Source organism: Somniosus microcephalus, unplaced genomic scaffold (assembly GCF_052327205.1).
Source record: "Somniosus microcephalus isolate GS21.2 unplaced genomic scaffold, FLI_Smic_1.0 unresolved_chr1, whole genome shotgun sequence".
Lineage (NCBI taxonomy): Eukaryota > Metazoa > Chordata > Chondrichthyes > Squaliformes > Somniosidae > Somniosus > Somniosus microcephalus.
Genome location: NW_028225179.1, coordinates 108297507 through 108316897, shown reverse-complemented (window position 1 = coordinate 108316897; position 19391 = coordinate 108297507).

Sequence of the window (19391 nt, the reverse complement as noted above, 5' to 3'; positions counted from 1 at the left end):
TGTGGAGAGGGGTGTGGTATATCAGTGTGGAGAGGGGTGTGGTATATCATTGTGGAGAGGAGTGTGGTATATCACACTGTGGTGAGGGTGTGGTATATCAGTGTGGAGAGGAGTGTGGTATATCACACTGTGTGGTGAGGGTGTTGTATATCAGTGTGGTGAGGGTGTGGTATATCAGTGTGGAGAGGGGTGTTGTATATCAGTGTGGTGAGGGTGTGGTATATCAGTGTGGAGAGGGGTGTGGTATATCAGTGTGGAGAGGGGTGTGGTATATCAGTGTGGAGAGAGGTGTAGTGTATCAGTGTGGAGAGGAGTGTGGTATATCACACTGTGGTGAGGGTGTGCTATATCAGTGTGGAGAGGAGTGTGGTATATCACACTGTGTGGAGAGGGTGTGGTATATCAGTGTGGAGAGGGGTGTGGTATATCAGTGTGAAGAGGGGTGTGGTATATCAGTGTGGCGAGGGGTGTGGTATATCAGTGTGGAGTGGGGTGTGGTATATCAGTGTGGAGAGGGTGTGGTATATCAGTGTGGAGAGGGGTGTGGAATATCAGTGTGGAGAGGGGTGTGGTACATCCGTGTGGAGAGGGGTGTGGTATATCAGAGTGGAGAGGGGTGTGGTATATGAGTGTGGAGAGGGGTGTGGTATATCAGTGTGGAGAGGGGTGTGGTATATCAGTGTGGAGAGATGTGTGGTATATCAGTGTGGAGAGGGGTGTGATATATCAGTGTGGAGAGGGGTGTGGTATATCAGTGTGGAGAGGGGTGTGGCTTATCAGTGTGGAGAGGGGTGTTGTATATCAGTGTGGAGAGGGGTGCGGTTTATCAGTTTGGAGAGGGGTGTGGTATATCAGTGTGGAGAGGGGTGTGGTTTATCGGTGTGGAGAGGGGTGTGGTATATCAGTGTGGAGAGGGGTGTGGCTTATCAGTGTGGAGAGGGGTGTGGTATATCAGTGTGGAGAGGGGTGTGGTATATCACACTGTGTGGTGAGGGTGTTGTATATCAGTGTGGTGAGGGTGTGGTATATCAGTGTGGAGAGGAGTGTGGTATATCAGTGTGGAGAGGGGTGTGGTACATCATTGTGGAGAGGGGTGTGGTTTATCAGTGTGGAGAGGAGTGTGGTATATCAGTGTGGAGAGGGGTGTTGTATATCAGTGTGGTGAGGGTGTGGTATATCAGTGGAGAGGGGTGTGGTATATCACTGTGGAGAGGGGTGTGGTATATCAGTGTGGAGAGGAGTGTGGTATATTAGTGTGGTGAGGGTGTGGTATATCAGTGTGGAGAGGGGTGTTGTATATCAGTATTGGAGAGGGGTGTGGTATATCAGTGTGGAGAGGGGTGTGGTATATCAGTGTGGAGAGGGGTGTGGTTTATCAGTGGAGAGAGGTGTGGTTTATCAGTGTGGAGAGGGGTGTGGTTTATCAGTGTGGAGAGGGGTGTGGTATATCAGTGTGGAGAGGGGCGTGGTTTATCAGTGTGGCGAGGGGTGTGGTATATCAGTGTGGAGAGGGGTGTGGTTTATCAGTGTGGAGAGGGGCGTGGTATATCAGTTTGGGGAGGGGTGTGGCTTATCAGTGTGGAGAGGGGTGTGGTATATCAGTGTGGAGAGGGGTGTGGTTTATCAGTGTGGAGAGGGGTGTGGTTTATCAGTGTGGAGAGGGGTGTGGTATATCAGTGTGGAGAGGTGTGTGGTATATCAGTGTGGCGAGGGATGTGTTTTATCAGTGTGGAGAGGGGTGTGGTATATCAGTGTGGAGAGGGGTGCGGTATATCAGTTTGGAGAGGGGTGCGGTTTATCAGTGTGGAGAGGGGTGTGGTATATCAGTGTGGAGAGGGGTGTGGTATATCAGTGTGGAGAGGGGTGTGGCTTATCAGTGTGGAGAGGGGTGTGGTATATCAATGTGAAGAGGGGTGTGGTTTATCAGTGTGGAGAGGGGTGTGGTATATCAGTGTGGAGAGGGGTGTGGTTTATCAGTGTGGAGAGGGGTGTGGTATATCAGTGTGGAGAGAGGTGTGGTATATCAGTGTGGCGAGGGGTGTGGTATATCAGTGTGGAGAGGGGTGTGGTATATCACACTGTATGGTGAGGGTGTGGTATATCAGCGTGGAGAGGAGTGTGGTATATCACACTGTGTGGTGGGGTGTTGTATATCAGTGTGGTGAGGGTGTTGTATATCAGTGTGGAGAGGAGTTTGCTATATCAGTGTGGAGAGGGGTGTGGTATATCATTGTGCAGAGGGGTGTGGTATATCAGTGTGGAGAGGAGTGTGGTATATCAGTGTGGAGAGGGGTGTGGTATATCAGTGTGGAGAGGAGTGTGGTATATCAGTGTGGAGATGGGTGTGGTATATCATTGTGCAGAGGGGTGTGGTATATCAGTGTGGAGAGGAGTGTGGTATATCAGTGTGGAGATGGGTGTGGTATATCATTGTGCAGAGGGGTGTGGTATATCAGTGTGGAGAGGAGTGTGGTATATCAGTGTGGAGAGGGGTGTGGTATATCAGTGTGGAGAGGGGTGTGGTATATCAGTGTGGAGAGGAGTGTGGTATATCAGTGTGGAGAGGGGTGTGGTATATCAGTGTGGAGAGGAGTGTGGTATATCAGTGTGGAGATGGGTGTGGTATATCCGTGTGGAGCGGGGTTTGGTATATCAGTGTGGAGAGGGGTGTGGTTTATCACACTGTGTGGTGAGGGTGTGTTATATCAGTGTGGAGAGGGGTGTGGTTCATCACACTGTGTGGTGAGGGTGTGGTATATCAGTGTGGAGAGGGGTGTGGTTTATCACACTGTGTGGAGAGGGTGTGGTATATCAGTGTGGAGAGGGGTGTGGTTTATCAGTGTGGAGAGGGGTGTGGTTTATCAGTGTGCAGAGGGGTGTGGCATATCAGTATGGAGAGGGGTGTGGTATATCAGTGTGGAGAGGGGTGTGGTATATCAGTGCGGAGAGGAGTGTGGTATATCAGTGTGGAGAGGGGTGTGGTATATCCGTGTGGAGCGGGGTGTGGTATATCAGTGTGGAGAGGGGTGTGGTTTATCACACTGGTGAGGGTGTGTTATATCAGTGTGGAGAGGGGTGTGGTTCATCACACTGTGTGGTGAGGATGTGGTATATCAGTGTGGAGAGGGGTGTGGTTTATCACACTGTGTGGAGAGGGTGTGGTATATCAGTGTGGAGAGGGGTGTGGTTTATCAGTGTGGAGAGGGTTGTGGTTTATCAGTGTGCAGTGGAGTGTGGTATATCAGTATGGAGAGGGGTGTGGTAAATCAGTGTGGAGAGGGGTGTGGTATATCAGTGTGGAGAGGGGTGTGGTATATCAGTGTGGAGAGCGGTGTGGTTTATCAGTGTGGAGAGGGGTGTGGTATATCAGTGTGGAGAGGGGTGTGGTATATCAGTGTGGAGAGGGGTGTGGTATATCAGTGTGGAGAGTGGTTTGGTTTATCACACTGGTGAGGGTGTGGTATATCAGTGTGGAGAGGGGTGTGGTTTATCACACTGTGTGTTGAGGGTGTGGTATATCAGTGTGGAGGGGGTGTCGTTTATCACAGTGTGGAGAGGGTGTGGTATATCAGTGTGGTGAGGGGTGTGGTTTATCACTGTGTGGAGAGGGTGTGGTATATCAGTGTGGAGAGGGGTGTGGTATATCAGTGTGGAGAGGAGCATGGTTTATCAGTGTGGAGAGAGCGTGGTATATCAGTGTGGAGAGGGGTGTGGTATATCAGTGTGGAGAGGGGTGTGGTTTATCACACTGTGTGGTGAGGGTGTGGTATATCAGTGTGGAGAGGGGTGTGGTTTACCACACTGTGTGGAGAGGGTGTGGTATATCAGAGTGGAGAGGGGTGTGGTATATCAGTGTGGAGAGAGGTGTGGTATATCAGTGTGGCGAGGGGTGTGGTATATCAGTGTGCAGAGGGGTGTGGTATATCACACTGTATGGTGAGGGTGTGGTATATCAGCGTGGAGAGGAGTGTGGTATATCACACTGTGTGGTGAGGGTGTTGTATATCAGTGTGGAGAGGAGTTTGCTATATCAGTGTGGAGAGGGGTGTGCCTTATCAGTGTGGAGAGGGGTGTGGTATATCAGTGTGGAGAGGGGTGTGGTTTATCAGTGTGGAGAGGGGTGTGGTTTATCAGTGTGGAGAGGGGTGTGGTATATCAGTGTGGAGAGGTGTGTGGTATATCAGTGTGGCGAGGGATGTGTTTTATCAGTGTGGAGAGGGGTGTGGTATATCAGTGTGGAGAGGGGTGCGGTATATCAGTTTGGAGAGGGGTGCGGTTTATCAGTGTGGAGAGGGGTGTGGTATATCAGTGTGGAGAGGGGTGTGGTATATCAGTGTGGAGAGGGGTGTGGCTTATCAGTGTGGAGAGGGGTGTGGTATATCAATGTGAAGAGGGGTGTGGTTTATCAGTGTGGAGAGGGGTGTGGTATATCAGTGTGGAGAGGGGTGTGGTTTATCAGTGTGGAGAGGGGTGTGGTATATCAGTGTGGAGAGAGGTGTGGTATATCAGTGTGGCGAGGGGTGTGGTATATCAGTGTGGAGAGGGGTGTGGTATATCACACTGTATGGTGAGGGTGTGGTATATCAGCGTGGAGAGGAGTGTGGTATATCACACTGTGTGGTGGGGTGTTGTATATCAGTGTGGTGAGGGTGTTGTATATCAGTGTGGAGAGGAGTTTGCTATATCAGTGTGGAGAGGGGTGTGGTATATCATTGTGCAGAGGGGTGTGGTATATCAGTGTGGAGAGGAGTGTGGTATATCAGTGTGGAGAGGGGTGTGGTATATCAGTGTGGAGAGGAGTGTGGTATATCAGTGTGGAGATGGGTGTGGTATATCATTGTGCAGAGGGGTGTGGTATATCAGTGTGGAGAGGAGTGTGGTATATCAGTGTGGAGATGGGTGTGGTATATCATTGTGCAGAGGGGTGTGGTATATCAGTGTGGAGAGGAGTGTGGTATATCAGTGTGGAGAGGGGTGTGGTATATCAGTGTGGAGAGGGGTGTGGTATATCAGTGTGGAGAGGAGTGTGGTATATCAGTGTGGAGAGGGGTGTGGTATATCAGTGTGGAGAGGAGTGTGGTATATCAGTGTGGAGATGGGTGTGGTATATCCGTGTGGAGCGGGGTTTGGTATATCAGTGTGGAGAGGGGTGTGGTTTATCACACTGTGTGGTGAGGGTGTGTTATATCAGTGTGGAGAGGGGTGTGGTTCATCACACTGTGTGGTGAGGGTGTGGTATATCAGTGTGGAGAGGGGTGTGGTTTATCACACTGTGTGGAGAGGGTGTGGTATATCAGTGTGGAGAGGGGTGTGGTTTATCAGTGTGGAGAGGGGTGTGGTTTATCAGTGTGCAGAGGGGTGTGGTATATCAGTATGGAGAGGGGTGTGGTATATCAGTGTGGAGAGGGGTGTGGTATATCAGTGCGGAGAGGAGTGTGGTATATCAGTGTGGAGAGGGGTGTGGTATATCCGTGTGGAGCGGGGTGTGGTATATCAGTGTGGAGAGGGGTGTGGTTTATCACACTGGTGAGGGTGTGTTATATCAGTGTGGAGAGGGGTGTGGTTCATCACACTGTGGTGAGGATGTGGTATATCAGTGTGGAGAGGGGTGTGGTTTATCACACTGTGTGGAGAGGGTGTGGTATATCAGTGTGGAGAGGGGTGTGGTTTATCAGTGTGGAGAGGGTTGTGGTTTATCAGTGTGCAGTGGAGTGTGGTATATCAGTATGGAGAGGGGTGTGGTAAATCAGTGTGGAGAGGGGTGTGGTATATCAGTGTGGAGAGGGGTGTGGTATATCAGTGTGGAGAGCGGTGTGGTTTATCAGTGTGGAGAGGGGTGTGGTATATCAGTGTGGAGAGGGGTGTGGTATATCAGTGTGGAGAGGGGTGTGGTATATCAGTGTGGAGAGTGGTTTGGTTTATCACACTGGTGAGGGTGTGGTATATCAGTGTGGAGAGGGGTGTGGTTTATCACACTGTGTGTTGAGGGTGTGGTATATCAGTGTGGAGGGGGTGTCGTTTATCACAGTGTGGAGAGGGTGTGGTATATCAGTGTGGTGAGGGGTGTGGTTTATCACTGTGTGGAGAGGGTGTGGTATATCAGTGTGGAGAGGGGTGTGGTATATCAGTGTGGAGAGGAGCATGGTTTATCAGTGTGGAGAGAGCGTGGTATATCAGTGTGGAGAGGGGTGTGGTATATCAGTGTGGAGAGGGGTGTGGTTTATCACACTGTGTGGTGAGGGTGTGGTATATCAGTGTGGAGAGGGGTGTGGTTTACCACACTGTGTGGAGAGGGTGTGGTATATCAGAGTGGAGAGGGGTGTGGTATATCAGTGTGGAGAGAGGTGTGGTATATCAGTGTGGCGAGGGGTGTGGTATATCAGTGTGCAGAGGGGTGTGGTATATCACACTGTATGGTGAGGGTGTGGTATATCAGCGTGGAGAGGAGTGTGGTATATCACACTGTGTGGTGAGGGTGTTGTATATCAGTGTGGAGAGGAGTTTGCTATATCAGTGTGGAGAGGGGTGTGGTATATCATTGTGTAGAGGGGTGTGGTTTATCAGTGTGGAGAGGAGTGTGGTATATCAGTGTGGAGAGTGGTGTGGTATATCAGTGTGGAGAGGAGTGTGGTATATCACACTGTATGGTGAGGGTGTGGTATATCAGTGTGGAGAGTGGTGTGGTATATCAGTGTCAAGAGGGGTGTGGTATATCAGTGTGGAGAGGGGTGTGGTATATCAGTGTGGAGAGGGTGTGGTATATCAGTGTGGAGAGGGGTGTGGTTTATCAGTGTGGAGAGGGGTGTGATTTATCAGTGTGGAGAGGGTGTTGTATAGCAGTGTGGAGAGGGGTGTGGTTTAGCACACTCTGTGGTGAGGGTGTGGTATATCAGTGTGGAGAGGGGTGTGGTATATCAGTGTGGAGAGGAGTGTGGTATATCAGTGTGGAGAGGACTGTGGTATATCAGTGTGGAGAGGGGTGTGGTATATCAGTGTGGAGAGGGGTGTGGTATATCAGTGTGGAGAGGGGTGTGTTTTATCACACTGGAGAGGGGTGTGGTTTATCACGCTGTGGTGAGGGTGTGGTATATCAGTGTGGTGAGGGGTGTGGTTTATCACACTGTGGAGAGGGTGTGGTATATCAGTGTGGAGAGGGGTGTGGTTTATCAGTGTGGAGAGGGGTGTGGTATATCTGTGGAGAGGGCTGTGGTTTATCAGTGTGGAGAGGGGTGTGGTATATCAGTGTGGAGAGAGGTGTGGTATATCAGTGTGGAGAGGGGTGTGGTATATCAGTGTGGAGAGGAGTGTGGTATATCGCACTGTGGTGAGGGTGTGTTATATCAGTGTGGAGAGGGGTGTGGTTTATCACACTGTGTGGTGAGGGTGTGGTATATCAGTGTGGGCAGGGGTGTGGTTTATCACACTGTGTGGAGAGGGTGTGGTATATCAGTGTAGAGAGGGGTGTGGTATATCAGTGTGGAGAGGGGTGTGGTATATCAGTGTGCAGAGGGGTGTGGTATATCAGTGTGGAGAGGGGTGTGGTATATCAGTGTGGAGAGGAGTGTGGTATATCAGTGTGGAGATGGGTGTGGTATATCCGTGTGGAGCGGGGTGTGGTATATCAGTGTGGAGAGGGGTGTGGTTTATCACACTGTGTGGTGAGGGTGTGTTATATCAGTGTGGAGAGGGGTGTGGTTCATCACACTGTGTGGTGAGGGTGTGGTATATCAGTGTGGAGAGGGGTGTGGTTTATCACATTGTGTGGAGAGGGTGTGGTATATCAGTGTGTAGAGGGGTGTGGTTTATCAGTGTGGAGAGGGGTGTGGTTTATCAGTGTGCAGAGGGGTGTGGTATATCAGTATGGAGAGGGGTGTGGTATATCAGTGTGGAGAGGGGTGTGGTATATCAGTGCGGAGAGGAGTGTGGTATATCAGTGTGGAGAGGGGTGTGGTATATCCGTGTGGAGCGGGGTGTGGTATATCAGTGTGGAGAGGGGTGTGGTTTATCACACTGTGGTGAGGGTGTGTTATATCAGTGTGGAGAGGGGTGTGGTTCATCACACTGTGTGCAGAGGGTGTGGTATATCAGTGTGGAGAGGGGTGTGGTTTATCAGTGTGGAGAGGGGTGTGGTATATCAGTGTGGAGAGGGGTGTGTTATATCAGTGTGGAGAGCGGTGTGGTTTATCAGTGTGGAGAGGGGTGTGGTATATCAGTGTGGAGTGGGGTGTGGTATATCAGTGTGGAGAGGAGTGTGGTATATCAGTGTGGAGAGGGGTGTGGTATATCAGTGTGGAGAGGGGTGTGGTATATCAGTGTGGAGAGTGGTTTGGTTTATCACACTGGTGAGGGTGTGGTATATCAGTGTGGAGAGGGGTGTGGTTTATCACACTGTGTTGAGGGTGTGGTATATCAGTGTGGAGGGGGTGTCGTTTATCACAGTATGGAGAGGGTGTGGTATATCAGTGTGGTGAGGGGTGTGGTTTATCACACTGTGTGGAGAGGGTGTGGTATATCAGTGTGGAGAGGGGTGTGGTATATCAGTGTGGAGAGGAGTATGGTTTATCAGTGTGGAGAGAGCGTGGTATATCAGTGTGGAGAGGGGTGTGGTCTATCAGTGTGGAGAGGGGTGTGGTTTATCACACTGTGTGGAGAGGGTGTGGTATATCAGTGTGGAGTGGGGTGTGGTTTATCACAGTGTGGTGAGGGTGTGGTATATCAGTGTGGAGAGGGGTGTGGTTTATCACACAGTGTGGTGAGGGTGTGGTATATCAGTGTGGAGAGGGGTGTGGTTTATCACACTGTGTGGTGAGGGTGTGGTATATCAGTGTGGAGAGGGGTGTGGTTTATCACACTGGTGAGGGTGTGGTATATCAGTGTGGTGAGGGTGTGGTATATCAGTGTGGAGAGGGGTGTGGTATGTCAGTGTGGTGAGGGTATGGTATATCAGTGTGGAGAGGGGTGTGGTATATCAGTGTGGTGAGGGTGTGGTATATCAGTGTGGTGAGCGGTGTGGTATGTCAGTGTGGTGAGGGTGTGGTATATCAGTGTGGTGAGGGTGTGGTATATCAGTGTGGAGAGGGGTGTGGTTTGTCAGTGTGGTGAGGGGTGTGGTATGTCAGTGTGGTGAGGGTGTGGTATATCAGTGTGGAGAGGGGTGTGGTATGTCAGTGTGGTGAGGGGTGTGGTATGTCGGTGTGGTATATCAGTGTGGAGAGGGGTGTGGTATGTCAGTGTGGTGAGGGTGTGGTATATCAGTGTGCAGAGGGGTGTGGTATATCAGTGTGGAGAGGAGTGTGGTATATCAGTGTGGAGAGGGGTGTGGTATATCAGTGTGGAGAGGAGTGTGGTATATCAGTGTGGAGATGGGTGTGGTATATCAGTGTGGAGAGGAGTGTGGTATATCAGTGTGGAGAGGGGTGTGGTATATCAGTGTGGAGAGGAGTGTGGTATATCAGTGTGGAGAGGGGTGTGGTATATCAGTGTGGAGAGGAGTGTGGTATATCAGAGTGGAGAGGGTGTGTTATATCAGTGTGGAGAGGGGTGTGGTTCATCACACTGTGGTGAGGGTGTGGTATATCAGTGTGGAGGGGGGTGTGGTTTATCACACTGTGTGGAGAGGGTGTGGTATATCAGTGTGGAGAGGTGTGTGGTTTATCAGTGTGGAGAGGGTTGTGGTTTATCAGTGTGCAGAGGAGTGTGGTATATCAGTATGGAGAGGGGTGTGGTATATCAGTGTGGAGAGGGGTGTGGTATATCAGTGTGGAGAGCGGTGTGGTTTATCAGTGTGGAGAGGGGTGTGGTATATCAGTGTGGAGAGGGGTGTGGTATATCAGTGTGGAGAGGAGTGTGGTATATCAGTGTGGAGAGGGGTGTGGTATATCAGTGTGGAGAGGGGTGTGGTATATCAGTGTGGAGAGTGGTTTGGTTTATCACACTGTGGTGAGGGTGTGGTATATCAGTGTGGAGAGGGGTGTGGTTTATCACACTGTGTGTTGAGGGTGTGGTATATCAGTGTGGAGGGGGTGTCGTTTATCACAGTGTGGAGAGGGTGTGGTATATCAGTGTGGTGAGGGGTGTGGTTTATCACACTGTGTGGAGAGGGTGTGGTATATCAGTGTGGAGAGGGGTGTGGTATATCAGTGTGGAGAGGAGTATGGTTTATCAGTGTGGAGAGAGCGTGGTATATCAGTGTGGAGAGGGGTGTGGTATATCAGTGTGGAGAGGGGTGTGGTTTATCACACTGTGTGGTGAGGGTGTGGTATATCAGTGTGGAGAGGGGTGTGGTTTACCACACTGTGTGGAGAGGGTGTGGTATATCAGAGTGGAGAGGGGTGTGGTTTACCACACTGTGGTGAGGGTGTGGTATATCAGTGTGGAGAGGGGTGTGGTATGTCAGTGTGGTGAGGGTGTGGTATATCAGTGTGGGGAGGGGTGTGGAATGTCAGTGTGGTGAGAGTATGGTATATCAGTGTGGAGAGGGTGTGGTATGTCAGTGTGGTGAGGGTATGGTATATCAGTGTGGAGAGGGTGTGGTATGTCAGTGTGGTGAGGGTGTGGTATATCAGTGTGGAGAGGGGTGTGGTATGTCAGTGTGGTGAGGGTGTGGTATATCAGTGTGGAGAGGGGTGTGGCTTATCACACTGTGGTGAGGGTGTGGTATATCAGTGTGGAGAGGGGTGTGGTATGTCAGTGTGGAGAGGGGTGTGGTATGTCAGTGTGGAGAGGGGTGTGGTTTATCAAATTCAAATTCAAATTCAAATCGCTTTATTGGCATGATAATGTACATCTTATGTTGCCAAAGCATCAAAATACATTCATGGTTGAACACATAAACGCAGTTCTATTCATACAGTGTATAAACAGGTATATCCCTGAGTATATAAATATACATTCGCCTTTTTTATATGTACTCTTTTCTTAGTTTACTGGTTGTCCCTCTGTTCATGGCAAGCTGTAACATAGTGTGCCGCCAGTGTTACACAGCTTCTCTCCTCCCCCAGTAGGAATGGGAGTTTTTGGTTGTCATTCAGATTTCTGAATTCAGGGCATATTGTGTGGTGAGGGTGTGGTATGTCAGTGTGGAGAGGGGTGTGGTTTATCACACTGTGTGGTATATCAGTGTGGTGAGGATGTGGTATATCAGTGTGGAGAGGGGTGTGGTATGTCAGTGCGGTGAGGGGTGTGGTATGTCAGTGTGGTGAGGGTGTGGTATATCAGTGTGGAGAGGGGTGTGGTTTATCACACTGTGTGGTGAGGGTGTGGTATATCAGTGTGGTGAGGGGTGTGGTATGTCAGTTTGGTGAGGGGTGTGGTATGTCAGTTTGGTGAGGGTGTGGTATATCAGTGTGGAGAGGGGTGTGGTTTATCACACTGTGTGGTGAGGGTGTGGTATATCAGTGTCGAGAGGGGTATGGTATGTCAGTGTGGTGAGGGGTGTGGTATGTCAGTGTGGTGAGCGGTGTGGATTGTCAGTGTGGAGAGCGGTGTGGTATGTCAGTGTGGTGAGGGTGTGGTATATCAGTGTGGAGAGGGGTGTGGTTTATCACACTGTGGTGAGGGTGTGGTATATCAGTGTGGAGAGGGGTGTGGTATGTCAGTGTGGTGAGGGTGTGGTATATCAGTGTGGAGAGGGGTGTGGTATGTCAGTGTGGTGAGGGTGTGGTATATCAGTGTGGTGAGCGGTGTGGTATGTCAGTGTGGTGAGGGTGTGGTATATCAGTGTGGTGAGGGTGTGGTATATCAGTGTGGAGAGGGGTGTGGTATGTCAGTGTGGAGAGGGTGTGGTATGTCAGTGTGGTGAGGGTGTGGTATATCAGTGTGGAGAGGGGTGTGGTATGTCAGTGTGGTGAGGGTGTGGTATATCAGTGTGGAGAGGGGTGTGGTATGTCAGTGTGGTGAGGGTGTGGTATATCAGTGTGGGGAGGGGTGTGGTTTATCACACTGTGTGGTGAGGGTGTGGTATATCAGGCAGTGTGGTGAGGGGAATAACAGCAGAAAATGCTGGAAAAGCTCAGCAGGCCAGGCAACATCCGTGGAGAGAGAAATTGAGTCAACATTTCGGTTTGAAACCCTGCTACAGAACTGAGAGAAAAGGCAGGAAATGAAGCAAAAGGGTGTTTGGGGGCTGGGAAAGGGGTGAGTGGATGAAGGAAGAGACATTAAGAGATATTCAAGGTGAGATGAGATAGTAATAGGATAGGTGAAGAAACAGACAATGGCTCTCGATGAAGTGTGAAATGTGCTGGCAGAGTGAAGGACAGCTGCCATGTGGGAGAGAGAAAAAAAGGAAAAGGCACAAACCAAAAGTGTGGATAAAAAATGTAAGTAAAAATGTAATGGGGCCGCGGTTATGATCTGAAATTGTTGAACTCGATATTGAGTCCGGAAGGCTGTAAAGTGCCTATTCGAAAGATGAGGTGCTGGTCCTCGAGTTTACGGTGAGCTTCCGTGGAACAATACAAGAGGCCGAGGATGGTGAGGTCTGAGTGGGAATGGGGCGGTGAATTGAAATGACAGGCAACCGGAAGCTCGGGGTCACCCTTACGGACTGAACGGAGGTGTTCCGCAAAGCGGTCACCCAATCTGCGTTTGGTCTCCCCAATGTAGAGGAGACCACATCGTGAGCAGTGAATACAGGATACTAGATTGCAAGAAGTACAAGTAAATTGCTGTTTCACCTGGAAGGGGTGTTTGGGGCCCTGGACAGTGGGAAGGGGGGAGGTACAGGGGCAGGTGTTACACCTCCTGCGTTTGCACGGGAAGGTGCCGGGCGAATGGGAAGGGGTGCTGGGGGTGATAGAGGAGTGGACTAGGGTGTCTTGGAGGGAGCGGTCCCTACGGAATGCTGAAAGGGGAGGGGAGGGGATGATGTGTTTTGTGGTGGGATCACATTGGAGGTGGCGGAAATGGCGGAGGATGATCTGTTGAATGTGGAGGCTGGTGCGGTGAAAGGCGAGGACAAGGGGAACCCTATCGTTGTTCCGAGAGGGAGGGGCAGGGGTGAGGGCTGAAGTGCGGGAGATAGAACGGACCCGGTCGAGGTCCGCGTCAACCACGGTAGAGGGGAATCCTCGGTTGAGGAAAAAGGAAGACATGTCGGAAGCACTGGTGTGGTGAGGGTGTGTTATATCAGTATGGAGAGGGGTGTGGTGTATCAGTGTGGAGAGGGGTGTGGTGTATCAGTGTGGAGAGGGGTGTGGCGTATCAGTGTGGAGAGGGGTGTGTTATATCAGTGTGGAGAGGGGTGTGGTGTATCAGTGTGGAGAGGGGTGTGGTATATCAGTGTGGAGAGGGGTGTGTTATATCAGTGTGGAGAGGGGTGTGTTATATCAGTGTGGAGAGGGGTGTGGTGTATCAGTGTGGAGAGGGGTGTGGTGTATCAGTGTGGAGAGGTGTGTGGTGTATCAGTGTGGAGAGGGGTGTGGTATATCTGTGGAGAGGGCTGTGGTTTATCAGTGTGGAGAGGGGTGTGGTATATCAGTGTGGAGAGGGGTGTGGTTTATCAGTGTGGAGAGGGTTGTGGTTTATCAGTGTGCAGAGGAGTGTGGTATATCAGTATGGAAAGGGGTGTGGTATATCAGTGTGGAGAGGGGTGTGGTATATCAGTGTGGAGAGCGGTGTGGTTTATCAGTGTGGAGAGGGGTGTGTAATATCAGTGTGGAGAGGGGTGTGGTATATCAGTGTGGAGAGGGGTGTGGTATATCAGTGTGGAGAGTGGTTTGGTTTATCACACTGTGTGGTGAGGGTGTGGTATATCAGTGTGGAGGGGGTGTCGTTTATCACAGTGTGGAGAGGGTGTGGTATATCAGTGTGGGTAGGGGTGTGGTTTATCACACTGTGGAGAGGGTGTGGTATATCAGTGTGGAGAGGGGTGTGGATTATCACACTGTGGTGAGGGTGTGGTATATCAGACAGTGTGGTGAGGGTGTGGTATATCAGTGTGGAGAGGGGTGTGGTATATCAGTGTGGAGTGGGGTGTGGTTTATCACAGTGTGGTGAGGGTGTGGTATATCAGTGTGGAGAGGGGTGTGGTTTACCACACTGGAGAGGGTGTGGTATGTCATGTGGTGAGGGGTGTGGTATATCAGTTTGGTGAGGCTGTGGTATATCAGTGTGGAGAGGGGAGTGGTATGTCAGTGTGGTGAGGGTGTGGTATATCAGTGTGGAGAGGGGTGTGGTATATCAGTGTGCTGAGGGTGTGGTATATCAGTGTGGAGAGGGGTGTGGTTTATCACTCTGTGGTGAGGGGTGTGGTATATCAGTGTGGAGAGGGGTGTGGTATGTCAGTGTGGTGAGCGGTGTGGTATATCAGTGTGGAGAGGGGTGTGGTATGTCAGTGTGGTGAGGGTGTGGTATATCAGTGTGGAGAGGGGTGTGGTATATCAGTGTGGTGAGGGTGTGGTATATCAGTGTGGAGAATGGGTGTAGTATGTCAGTGTGGTGAGTGTGTGGTATGTCAGTGTGGAGAGGGGTGTGGTATATCAGTGTGGAGAGGGGTGTGGTATGTCAGTGTGGTGAGGGTGTGGTATATCAGTGTGGAGAGGGGTGCGGTATGTCAGTGTGGAGAGGGGTGTGGTATGTCAGTGTGGAGAGGGGTGTGGTTTATCAAATTCAAATTCAAATTCAAATCGCTTTATTGGCATGATAAGGTACATCTTATGTTGCCAAAGCATCAAAATACATTTATGGTTGAACACATAAACGCAGTTCTATTCATACAGTGTATAAACAGGTATATCCCTGAGTGTATAAATATACATTTGCCTTGTTTATATATACTCTTTTCTTAGTTTACTGGTTGTCCCTCTGTTCATGGCAAGCTGTAACATAGTGTGCCGCCAGTGTTACACAGCTTCTCTCCTCCCCCAGTAGGAATGGGAGTTTTTGGTTGTCATTCAGATTTCTGAATTCAGGGCATATTGTGTGGTGAGGGTGTGGTATGTCAGTGTGGAGAGGGGTGTGGTTTATCACACTGTGTGGTATATCAGTGTGGTGAGGGTGTGGTATATCAGTGTGGAGAGGGGTGTGGTATGTCAGTGCGGTGAGGGGTGTGGTATGTCAGTGTGGAGAGGGGTGTGGTTTATCACTGTGTGGTGAGGGTGTGGTATATCAGTGTGGTGAGGGGTGTGGTATGTCAGTTTGGTGAGGGGTGTGGTATGTCAGTTTGGTGAGGGTGTGGTATATCAGTGTGGTGAGGGGTGTGGTATGTCAGTGTGGTGAGCGGTGTGGTATGTCAGTGTGGTGAGGGTGTGGTATATCAGTGTGGAGAGGGGTGTGGTATGTCAGTGTGGTGAGGGTGTGGTATATCAGTGTGGTGAGGGTGTGGTATGTCAGTGTGGTGAGGGTGTGGTATATCAGTGTGGTGAGGGTGTGGTATGTCAGTGTGGTGAGGGTGTGGTATATCAGTGTGGAGAGGGGTGTGGTATGTCAGTGTGGTGAGGGTGTGGTATATCAGTGTGGAGAGGGGTGTGGTATGTCAGTGTGGTGAGGGTGTGGTATATCAGTGTGGAGAGGGGTGTGGTATGTCAGTGTGGTGAGGGTGTGGTATATCAGTGTGGAGAGGGGTGTGGTATGTCAGTGTGGTGAGGGGTGTGGTATATCAGTGTGGTGAGGGGTGTGGTATGTCAGTGTGGTGAGGGGTGTGGTATATCAGTGTGGAGAGGGGTGTGGTATGTCAGTGTGGTGAGGGTGTGGTATATCAGTGTGGTGAGGGGTGTGGTATGTCAGTGTGGTGAGAGGTGTGGTATATCAGTGTGGAGAGGGGTGTGGTATGTCAGTGTGGTGAGGGTGTGGTATATCAGTGTGGAGAGGGGTGTGGTATATCAGTGTGGAGAGGGGTGTGGTATGTCAGTGTGGTGAGGATGTGGTATATCAGTGTGGTGAGGGGTGTGGTTTATCGCACTGTGTGGTGAGGGTGTGGTATATCAGTGTGGTGAGGGGTGTGGTATGTCAGTGTGGTGAGGGTGTGGTATATCAGTGTGGAGAGGGGTGTGGTTTATCACACTGTGTGGTGAGGGTGTGGTATATCAGGCAGTGTGGTGAGGGGAATAACAGCAGAAAATGCTGGAAAAGCTCAGCAGGCCAGGCAACATCCGTGGAGAGAGAAATTGAGTCAACATTTCGGTTTGAAACCCTGCTACAGAACTGAGAGAAAAGGCAGCAAATGAAGCAAAAGGGTGTTTGGGGGCTGGGAAAGGGGTGAGTGGATGAAGGAAGAGACATTAAGAGATATTCAAGGTGAGATGAGATAGTAATAGGATAGGTGAAGAAACAGACAGTGGCTCTCGATGAAGTGTGAAATGTGCTGGCAGAGTGAAGGACAGCTGCCATGTGGGAGAGAGAAAAAAAGGAAAAGGCACAAACCAAAAGTGTGGATAAAAAATGTAAGTAAAAATGTAATGGGGCCGCAGTTATGATCTGAAATTGTTGAACTCGATATTGAGTCCGGAAGGCTGTAAAGTGCCTATTCGAAAGATGAGGTGCTGGTCCTCGAGTTTACGGTGAGCTTCCATGGAACAATACAAGAGGCCGAGGATGGTGAGGTCTGAGTGGGAATGGGGCGGTGAATTGAAATGACAGGCGACCGGAAGCTCGGGGTCACCCTTACGGACTGAACGGAGGTGTTCCGCAAAGCGGTCACCCAATCTGCGTTTGGCCTCCCCAATGTAGAGGAGACCACATCGTGAGCAGTGAATACAGGATACTAGATTGCAAGAAGTACAAGTAAATTGCTGTTTCACCTGGAAGGGGTGTTTGGGGCCCTGGACAGTGGGAAGGGGGGAGGTACAGGAGCAGGTGTTACACCTCCTGCGTTTGCACGGGAAGGTGCCGGGCGAAGGGGAAGGGGTGCTGGGGGTGATAGAGGAGTGGACTAGGGTGTCTTGGAGGGAGCGGTCCCTACGGAATGCTGAAAGGGGAGGGGAGGGGATGATGTGTTTTGTGGTGGGATCACGTTGGAGGTGGCGGAAATGGCGGAGGATGATCTGTTGAATGTGGAGGCTGGTGCGGTGAAAGGTGAGGACAAGGGGAACCCTATCGTGGTTCCGAGAGGGAGGGGCAGGGGTGAGGGCTGAAGTGCGGGAGATAGAACGGACCCGGTCGAGGTCCGCGTCAACCACGGTAGAGGGGAATCCTCGGTTGAGGAAAAAGGAAGACATGTCGGAAGCACTGGTGTGGTGAGGGTGTGTTATATCAGTATGGAGAGGGGTGTGGTGTATCAGTGTGGAGAGGGGTGTGGTGTATCAGTGTGGAGAGGGGTGTGGTGTATCAGTGTGGAGAGGGGTGTGTTATATCAGTGTGGAGAGGGGTGTGGTGTATCAGTGTGGAGAGGGGTGTGGTATATCAGTGTGGAGAGGGGTGTGTTATATCAGTGTGGAGAGGGGTGTGGTATGTCAGTGTGGTGAGGGTGTGGTATATCAGTGTGGAGAGGGGTGTGGTATATCAGTGTGGTGAGGGTGTGGTATATCAGTGTGGAGAATGGGTGTAGTATGTCAGTGTGGTGAGTGTGTGGTATGTCAGTGTGGAGAGGGGTGTGGTATATCAGTGTGGAGAGGGGTGTGGTATGTCAGTGTGGTGAGGGTGTGGTATATCAGTGTGGAGAGGGGTGCGGTATGTCAGTGTGGAGAGGGGTGTGGTATGTCAGTGTGGAGAGGGGTGTGGTTTATCAAATTCAAATTCAAATTCAAATCGCTTTATTGGCATGATAAGGTACATCTTATGTTGCCAAAGCATCAAAATACATTTATGGTTGAACACATAAACGCAGTTCTATTCATACAGTGTATAAACAGGTATATCCCTGAGTGTATAAATATACATTTGCCTTGTTTATATATACTCTTTTCTTAGTTTACTGGTTGTCCCTCTGTTCATGGCAAGCTGTAACATAGTGTGCCGCCAGTGTTACACAGCTTCTCTCCTCCCCCAGTAGGAATGGGAGTTTTTGGTTGTCATTCAGATTTCTGAATTCAGGGCATATTGTGTGGTGAGGGTGTGGTATGTCAGTGTGGAGAGGGGTGTGGTTTATCACACTGTGTGGTATATCAGTGTGGTGAGGGTGTGGTATATCAGTGTGGAGAGGGGTGTGGTATGTCAGTGCGGTGAGGGGTGTGGTATGTCAGTGTGGAGAGGGGTGTGGTTTATCACTGTGTGGTGAGGGTGTGGTATATCAGTGTGGTGAGGGGTGTGGTATGTCAGTTTGGTGAGGGGTGTGGTATGTCAGTTTGGTGAGGGTGTGGTATATCAGTGTGGTGAGGGGTGTGGTATGTCAGTGTGGTGAGCGGTGTGGTATGTCAGTGTGGTGAGGGTGTGGTATATCAGTGTGGAGAGGGGTGTGGTATGTCAGTGTGGTGAGGGTGTGGTATATCAGTGTGGTGAGGGTGTGGTATGTCAGTGTGGTGAGGGTGTGGTATATCAGTGTGGTGAGGGTGTGGTATGTCAGTGTGGTGAGGGTGTGGTATATCAGTGTGGAGAGGGGTGTGGTATGTCAGTGTGGTGAGGGTGTGGTATATCAGTGTGGAGAGGGGTGTGGTATGTCAGTGTGGTGAGGGTGTGGTATATCAGTGTGGAGAGGGGTGTGGTATGTCAGTGTGGTGAGGGTGTGGTATATCAGTGTGGAGAGGGGTGTGGTATGTCAGTGTGGTGAGGGGTGTGGTATATCAGTGTGGTGAGGGGTGTGGTATGTCAGTGTGGTGAGGGGTGTGGTATATCAGTGTGGAGAGGGGTGTGGTATGTCAGTGTGGTGAGGGTGTGGTATATCAGTGTGGTGAGGGGTGTGGTATGTCAGTGTGGTGAGAGGTGTGGTATATCAGTGTGGAGAGGGGTGTGGTATGTCAGTGTGGTGAGGGTGTGGTATATCAGTGTGGAGAGGGGTGTGGTATATCAGTGTGGAGAGGGGTGTGGTATGTCAGTGTGGTGAGGATGTGGTATATCAGTGTGGTGAGGGGTGTGGTTTATCGCACTGTGTGGTGAGGGTGTGGTATATCAGTGTGGTGAGGGGTGTGGTATGTCAGTGTGGTGAGGGTGTGGTATATCAGTGTGGAGAGGGGTGTGGTTTATCACACTGTGTGGTGAGGGTGTGGTATATCAGGCAGTGTGGTGAGGGGAATAACAGCAGAAAATGCTGGAAAAGCTCAGCAGGCCAGGCAACATCCGTGGAGAGAGAAATTGAGTCAACATTTCGGTTTGAAACCCTGCTACAGAACTGAGAGAAAAGGCAGCAAATGAAGCAAAAGGGTGTTTGGGGGCTGGGAAAGGGGTGAGTGGATGAAGGAAGAGACATTAAGAGATATTCAAGGTGAGATGAGATAGTAATAGGATAGGTGAAGAAACAGACAGTGGCTCTCGATGAAGTGTGAAATGTGCTGGCAGAGTGAAGGACAGCTGCCATGTGG